General features: G+C 32.3%; 1 long non-coding RNA gene across 1 annotated transcript; it reads right to left on the bottom strand.

The window, feature by feature from the left end:
* Nucleotides 1-5717: 5717 nt before the first annotated feature.
* Nucleotides 5718-6892, bottom strand: LOC134693173 (uncharacterized). Its single transcript, XR_010102354.1, has 2 exons — nucleotides 6772-6892; nucleotides 5718-5951 (listed from the first exon to the last, which is right to left on the bottom strand). It is a non-coding gene; the product is annotated as an uncharacterized LOC134693173 (long non-coding RNA).
* Between the last annotated feature and the right edge of the window lie 1511 nt (nucleotides 6893-8403).

Genomic DNA, 8403 nt, shown 5'->3' with positions numbered 1-8403 from the left:
ATTAATCTATTTTTTTAATTACAAATTGAACAATTTTATTTGTAAAAGCCGTCTTTAAGAATTTTACAGTTGTTACTTAACTTCTGGTAGTCGAATGAGTGGGTATTATTATCATGTCATCAGATATGCAATAGCTCGTATACCAGCTTCGGAAATTCAAAGAAAAGTATAAATAGTCTTATAATAAATTGTAGCGTTTCAATACAATATGAATGAAAAGGAAATGTAAGAGATATGGTTTCCTTTCTATATTAAAAAAAAGTCATTAATTTGATTTGTTAATGCAAAATAAGCAAACTAGCATGTGCTCTAAAACTAAGGGATTCTAGTGGTAGAATAGAATCCATCATCTTATGGGGCGAAATTTTTACGATTTACTTTTTTTGCAGTAGCCACAATATTACAAACTCCATTCTCGTTTATCAGAATCAATAAACGAGACATATGACAGGATTTTGAATAGAATGGAGCAACACAAGAGGTGCTATTATTTGAACAGAACCTTTCAACCCATATACACTCTTTGAACCTACTAGAAATCTTAGCACCATATTCCATCTCGAATATGGTGGGATTCGTGTTTTTCTTTTTTCTTTTTTCGTTTATGTGTATATATGCATTGCATGTATGGTATGCATTGAATTTAATTTGATTTTAAAATTTTGATTCAATTTTGTAAGATAATGTATGCAGGAATCATTCCACCAGTTTTCTCTTGTTACATTATTGACGTGCGTAAACAGCCGCGCGCGTATAGTATACTTTTGGTTGTATTTTGCTAAATCTCCACTCAAGCTAACACAAAAAGAATACAAAAGATACTAGAAAAAAAAGTAATACACCATTTGTTGCATGTATCATGCAACAGAGATGATGAGTGACCGTCAATAAGACAGTATCCTTTTGATAGAAAAATTATCATTCTTATTTGAATATGAAAACATCGTCTTGCTAAATTCTGTACAATTTCAAATTATGACGCCCGACACCTTTTACATTTAAACGGTTTACCCTGACTCCGCCCCTGATTTGCATGCTTAAAACAAAATCATAGATATTTCACAGTAAAGTTTTAAATATACAAAGTATGCTTAAACTTCTTAACAAACTACTTTTAGTGACATTAAAGTAAAGAACAAAACTTATCATTTTGCTATGTTTCTGGATAAATTATATGCAAATTAGTACACACTTAAAAAGCGTTAATTTGCAAATAAGATTAAGGGGTAAATTCAGTAAATAAATACACATCATCGGGAACCGCCCAATTGGGGGAGAGCTTTCTGTATAAAACTGAAGTCCTATGCTCTTCTGATTCGTATAGGTATCATAATGTTTGTTATATATATTTTTTGATAGTTGGATCAACGCTAAAGTAAAAAAAAAAAGGATGCTGAGTGTACTAACCTTTTTTTTACTTCAAGATTGAAAAGTAATGGGGGTCAGTAAAGGAACAAGTGCGTATCCACAGTGTGTGTGTAAACAAGCTAGGCCATGCGAATGCCCAAAAATGCCGCATGACCCTATGTGTTTATTGGTGCAAAATATAGGGCTTCATTTGTACTTTCATGAATGATATATAAAAGATTATAATTTCTAAAGGGTAAATCAGATATCAATTTAATTCAAGACGTAGATTAGCATTAAAGTCAATGGAAGTTTTTTTAATCATATTTACAGAATTTAATGCTTCCACTACAGATTTAATATATTTAAATCTAAGTTGTCTCCCCTACGCCATGGCATATATAATTTAAAAAATATACTACCATATAATTCAAAAGGTCGTTTTTAAACTTTTTTTGGAACTTTTTTAACGTCTAGTGGCAAATATTTCATACATGTTATGGACGAAAACAAATTAATTATTCAATTCAACTCTTTATTTAAACTCTGGAAAAAAAACCATATGTGTAAGATTGGGATAAATTACAAACCAGAAACAATAAATAACAAAATAGACTGGTATTCCAAACTAAGGACAAAAGAATGCTATCAATAGATTTCAGAACATATAAGGTACAAGTGTCTTTCTAGATAAGTGAAGATTGTTTCATACATACATGTGTACATCAAATAAACGGGAAATGGTGAAAAAAAACAAAAAAAACGACCAAAAAGCAAAAAATAACTAGACCAACAAAGGTTCTTCAACAGAGAACGAAAATCACGCACCAGGATGATGTTGGTTTTAGACGATGATTTTTGTTCTAGACAATGATGTTCATCGAAAATTAACGTCAATCTAAACTCCAAAACATAAATAAATCAATAAAAATTATAAAAATTAACATCCAATACTTAAAAAGGCCAGAAGTTTCTGAATTGGGACAGTCACAAAAATGCGTCGGAGTTAGATATGTTTGTGAGATTTTAACCTTACCTTTATACCGCTAGAAAACTTAAAATAAACAACAGAAATACGCACAGTTATACATACCGATTGCTGGTTGATCCTGTTATAGTTGCCGATTACAGTGGAGGACGGGACATTAGACCAGCCACTGGAAAATGAGGATATATTGCCCCAATGGATTCGCTGCAAAAATGCAGATAGTGTCGTGGCACTTTCTCTTCAAGAGGCATCAGATTTGATATCCCCCAAATGAAGCGTCATCAATCTTCCTTTTTATCATTACAAAGAAAAAAAGTCAAATTAAAAACTTCCTTCTTGTGGCTATTACGGTTAAAACATGTTTCAATTTATATTGAAATAATTCGGGAAATAGTGTTTCCAAATTAACAAATAATTCACCTTTTTTGGTATGGATGAGCAGCTGAGACATCAAGTACCCCACTCTTATCGTATATTTAATTCGTCAAAAATATATCCCTTTTCATATATCAAAACAGACCTATAGATATATTTGCAATTGATATTTTTCATCTTCTAGAAATTAGTATAGATAATATCTGAGTCCCGTTTACATCACGTTGATGTTAAGGAGCAACACAATCATAAAAGGAGTAGGTCCGGTAAGGACCGATTTTGGCCTCAAATTTCAGGTTCATCTGACGAAAGATTTTGACCACTTTTTAAACACTTTAGTGTCTATTTCATTGTAATCGATTAGTTTATGTGAAAGAATTTAAATTATTAACCTTTACCGAAAAATAAGCCCTGCGGCAAACATTTGCCGCAAGTTTGCAGCAAACGTTGCCGCAAGCTTGCAGCAAACGTTTGCTGCAAACTTGCCGCAACCATTTTACCATGCAAATGAAGTTTGCGGCAAGCTTGCTGCAAACATATTTATGCAAATTAGATTTGCCGCAAGCTTGCGGCAATTGTTTGTTGCAAACTTGCGGCAAACTTGCAGGAACTACACATATACCATACCATGTGTGTAGACACATTCAATTTATCTTTTTCAAATTACACAGCAACATTTTTAAAAAGTCATTTCCTGTCTTTATACAAACAGTCATTGAAAGAATTCTTGAAAACTCATGAGATTTAAGGAAATACATACATTAACATGAATGTAATTTCGCGACTTTCGCGAGTAGAAAAATAACGCGAAATTTAATCGTCGCGAAAAAGAATAACTTGGATCTTTCCTTATCAAACTACATTAAGTAAATAAGAAAATCGCGAAATTAAATCGTCGCGAAGTTGACTAGCTGGGTATAAACGCGAAATAAAGTATCCGCAAAAAATAAGTTGGTTTACAGTATACCTGTATTAAAAAATAAAAAAGGTAAAATCTCAAATGTGTATTGAGACTATACAGCTAGGTATAATAATTGTATACAGAATTTAACTAAAATCTTAATAAACATGATCATGATGGTGCAGTACATCAGTTACAAATTCAAACTTATAATAGCTACACATACATGTATATATAGTTGCTTATACTTAATTATGTATGGTGTTAACATCATTTATTTCATTAAAACATGAAGTTCTATGAATCATTTGTACTTACAAAATTACATACTGATTATCCCATAGTATTGAACCAAAATGCCTCCTTGATCTCTTATATGTGAAATACATTTCCAAACACAACCAACATGACCTAGCCACAATTTCAAATTGTTAGCATCCAGGAAGTGCCAACTAGGCATGCCCAGTCAATATTGTGTAATTCCTGCAATGTTCTGGCAAACATATAGAATGGTAAAAGTTTTCTGCAATTTTGCGGCAAACATATTGAATGGTCAAAGTTTTCTGCAATCTTGCGGCAAACATTCTTTATCATTTTAAAGTTTCTGGCAGTCTTACGGCAAACATTAATGTGTCTGCAAACTTGCCGCAAGCTTGCAGCAATGTTTGCCGCAAGTTTGCAGCTAGTGCCAAACATTTGCAAACACTATTTTCAGTGTTCCGGCAAACTTTTTGTTTGCCGCAAGCTTGCAGAAAGTCTGCTGCAAGTTTGCAGCAAACAATTCAGTTTCATAAGGGAAGTCATTAAAACGATCCGATTCAAGCTCGAAAATGAAAAAATCTACCAAATATGCCGAAAAATGTCACTTTTCAGATGGTTTTTGTCAAAAATGAAAGTGGCCGCATCCGTGTTAATCCTTAACCTTTATATATGTTATGTATTATCATCAAATATAACTTACATTTCAATATTAAGGATGAACACGAATGCGGCCACTTTCGTTATACCCGAAAACTGTCTAAAAAGTAAAAACACAAAAATACTGAACTCCGAGGAAAATTCAAAAAGGAAAATCCAAAATCCAAAGTCAAAACACATCAAACGAATGGATAACAACTGTTATATTCCTGACTTGGTACAGGCATTTTATAATGTAGAAAATGGTGGCTTGAACCTGGTTTTATAGCTAGCTAAACCTCTCACTTGTATGACAGTCGCATCAAATTCCATTACATTGTCAACGATGTATGAACAAAACAAACATACTCAAAGAGTAAAATGTCAAAAAATAGGGTACAGCAGTCAATATTGTGTTATCATCTTAATATCACTATAAAAACAACAAATGTAACAACCCAGACAACATGAGTATGTTGGCCCAACATTGGCACAACGTATATCATTGCATTGGCCCATCGTTGTATTTTAACGTTGGCCCAACGTATAAGTGCAAAGTGGGCCTACGTTGGCCCAACATGATGGCTTCATGTTGGCCCAACGTTGTACTGTTATATGCAATACATAGAGCCAACGTTGGCCCATTGTATGAAAAACGAAATCCATGTTGGCACAACGTTGGACCAACGTAGAAATATCTTCTCTTATGTTGGCACTATGTTGGTCCAAGGTAGGTATTTCTCATTTTTATGTTGGCAATACGTTGGTCTATTGTTTCAACCAAATTACAATGCATGAGGGGCTGTATATGATAAATACTCTGGAGAACTTTGATCTTTTTTTATTGTGTTCCAAACTGCCAAAGTTTAAGGTAGCAATTCTGTATTTTTGTATTACCCATTGTTGTTACTGTCCTTGTTTTTTTCATGAACTTTGCCTCTTTAATTTTATTTATTGTGTGACGCCAAGATATTTCTTTGACAATGTTTGATGGATCGACCAGATAAACTCAGTGTCATTTGCTGTTTTGTAAAGAGTTGTCTCATTAGCAATCATACCACATCTTCTTTTTTCATATTAATTTCATTTATTTCTTTAACAGAACAAATGACGTATGGCTTATGGTTAGGCGATCATACAAATAGTTTTTTCGGAGATGTAATTTTAGTTGTATTGTTTCCAGATCCAGAATGAAAATTAAATAATTCAGAAGATGAAACTTTATTTATTTTAAATTTGATATCATTGGTCGTCACCACGAGTAGTGTCCTCCTCAATTTAAACTTCAACAGTGTCATTATTATTTATATATGTTATTCGTTTTTCCCTTCTCTGTTTCTTGCTACCTTCTCTGTCAAGGCTCAAGCGCCGCCAATTTTTAGCTGCATCATCCATCTCCTTATCCGAAGACTCTTTGCAGCTATGTTTTTTTTCTAACCGAATCTGTAATAAAGTTAGAAGTAAACTTGAATTGCGTATTTGTCTAATGCATGCGTGCGTAATCTCCCTTCTAGATATGTAATATAAATTAATGTATATTCTAAATAGTTTAAATACTATTTAATACAAATTAAATCTTAAATAACCATTTTTTTATATTGGTTATTTTTCTAATGGTCAGAAATTTATTAGTATTAGACGGATTTGTGGGTATAACAAACCCTTATTTACTATTATTTCAGAATTCGGTATCATACTTTGTATATTGAATGATATTCGTAATATACATGATATATAAAGAATAATTCAGATGTGTATTAATGAACAGTTATATATTTGATATATAAAACACTGTTACACCTTTAAGTGTGTATATGATCAGGTTTCACAAATATATCGTAACTGTTTGCATGCGATTTAGAAATACAATAAAACTAACAAATTCATTTATATTTTAATGAAGTAGCAATCATTATAACACATTTTTGAAACATTACGGAATAAGGTACATCTTAAGACAATTTTATTCCATTAACTTCAGTAATGATCATACATGTTGTGGTTAGAGATTGATATAATTTACCATTTGTTTGAAGATACTTATGTTCAGTGGCAAATATTTCATGATAATTAATAGGATTGAAATGATTTAAAATCTAGAAAATATTTCGCCCGAAACGTATAAACTTCAAGATCAGCATTATAAAATGATAGAAATTAATATTTGTTTTTATTTTTAACAACATCCCTCAGATTAAAAAATCATATTGTATTTGTCATTCTAAATCGTATATTTATCAGATTTTTTAAAGTTATAACTTACATGTTACTATCTTTCTCTTTGAATCCCAGATGACATGATTTTCTCTTTTTGTTTTCTTCGTATCACTGCTTTCTTACAAATACACAACAGGAAATAATCACAAAAGTGACCATCCCATTACATTCAGAATTCCTATAAACTTAATGACCATAGCAACTATCTTTGAAATTTGTCGAACACATGGTCAACCTTATCAGAATGGGCTTGATTAACAGACTGGCTGTATCAAATATCACTCTGCATATAATTGCTATTATTAAGTTTCACAAAGCTTAATGAATAAAGTTATTATAAATAATGATTGGAATAAATTTAATTTTTTAACCAGGCAATCTATGTTTACGATATACATTTTTTTTTATTACAGTAATGATATTCCAGTATAAATTTTGCCTGACTTATATATAGAGTATGATATATGATCATGCAACGTTGGGCCAGCATTGGCCCAACATAGAGTTGTAAATGTAATTTCAGTTGATAAACACTTTCAGTATAACATTAACTTTTCATAAAGCCTGCTGCAATCGAAATTATCCGCCTCCCAAGAGAAATAAAGCGTAACATATTATATAATCAATTCCATTAAAAAAATTTCATATCGGCCCTATGTTGCTACTAACATAATGCCAACATTTGCCCGATTATTTATAACCATTATGAGATAATAATATGAATTTACAACAACAGACCAACGTTGGGCCAATGTTGTGCAGCCGACACCAACGTGCGACCAATGTACCGACAATTTGCCAACGTTGGGCCAATGTTGTGCAGCCAACATAAAATTGCGACCAACGGACCGACAATTTGCCAACGTTGAGCCAATGTTGTGCAGCCAACATAAACTTGCGACCAACGGACCGACAATTTGCCAACGTTGGGCCAATGTTGTAAAGCCAACACCAACGGTCGACCAACGGGCCGACCATTTGCCAACGTTGGCCCACTGTTAGTCTGCTGACTGGGAAAGAATCACAAAAAGGCATACATCAAATTAACATACTCATTTTGCTTTTCTTGTACCACTTAATTTATGTATATAAAGTCTACCCGTAAAGAAAAGAAGGTTTTCATTGCTGGTGTAAAAATGCGCGTTTGAAATTCGTACAGGTAGACATAAAAATAATTTTGTCGTTTAGGGTATGAAGGCATACATACTTGCATCATTATAAAAACAACAAATGTAACGAAGAAGCACAAAAAGGCAAACATCAAATTCAACACACTCATTTTGCTTTTCTTATACCACTTAATTTATCTATATAAAGTTTACCCGTAAAGGATAGAAGGTTTTCATTGCTGGTGTAAAATTGCGCGTTTGAAATTCGCACAGGTAGACATAAAAATAATTTTGTCGTTCAAAGTATGAAGACATTTATACATGCATAGTCACGTAAAGTTGATGTAACAAACAACAGACTCAACAGTAAATGTAATAATAATTGATAAATAATGTGTGGTTCAAAGTATGACGGGATACTACGTACAGTATCACGTCAAATGTATAACATAAAAAACAGACTTAACAGAAGAAGTATTAGTATTGAATAAAATAATTTTGTCATTCATAGTATGTCAAGATCCATAAGTAAGAGTAATTTAAGTAAATGAAATAATTTTGTCGTTCAA

This window comes from Mytilus trossulus, chromosome 12 (assembly GCF_036588685.1).
Source record: "Mytilus trossulus isolate FHL-02 chromosome 12, PNRI_Mtr1.1.1.hap1, whole genome shotgun sequence".
Taxonomy (NCBI): Eukaryota; Metazoa; Mollusca; class Bivalvia; order Mytilida; family Mytilidae; genus Mytilus; species Mytilus trossulus.
This window is presented reverse-complemented; position numbering and strand designations above follow the sequence as displayed.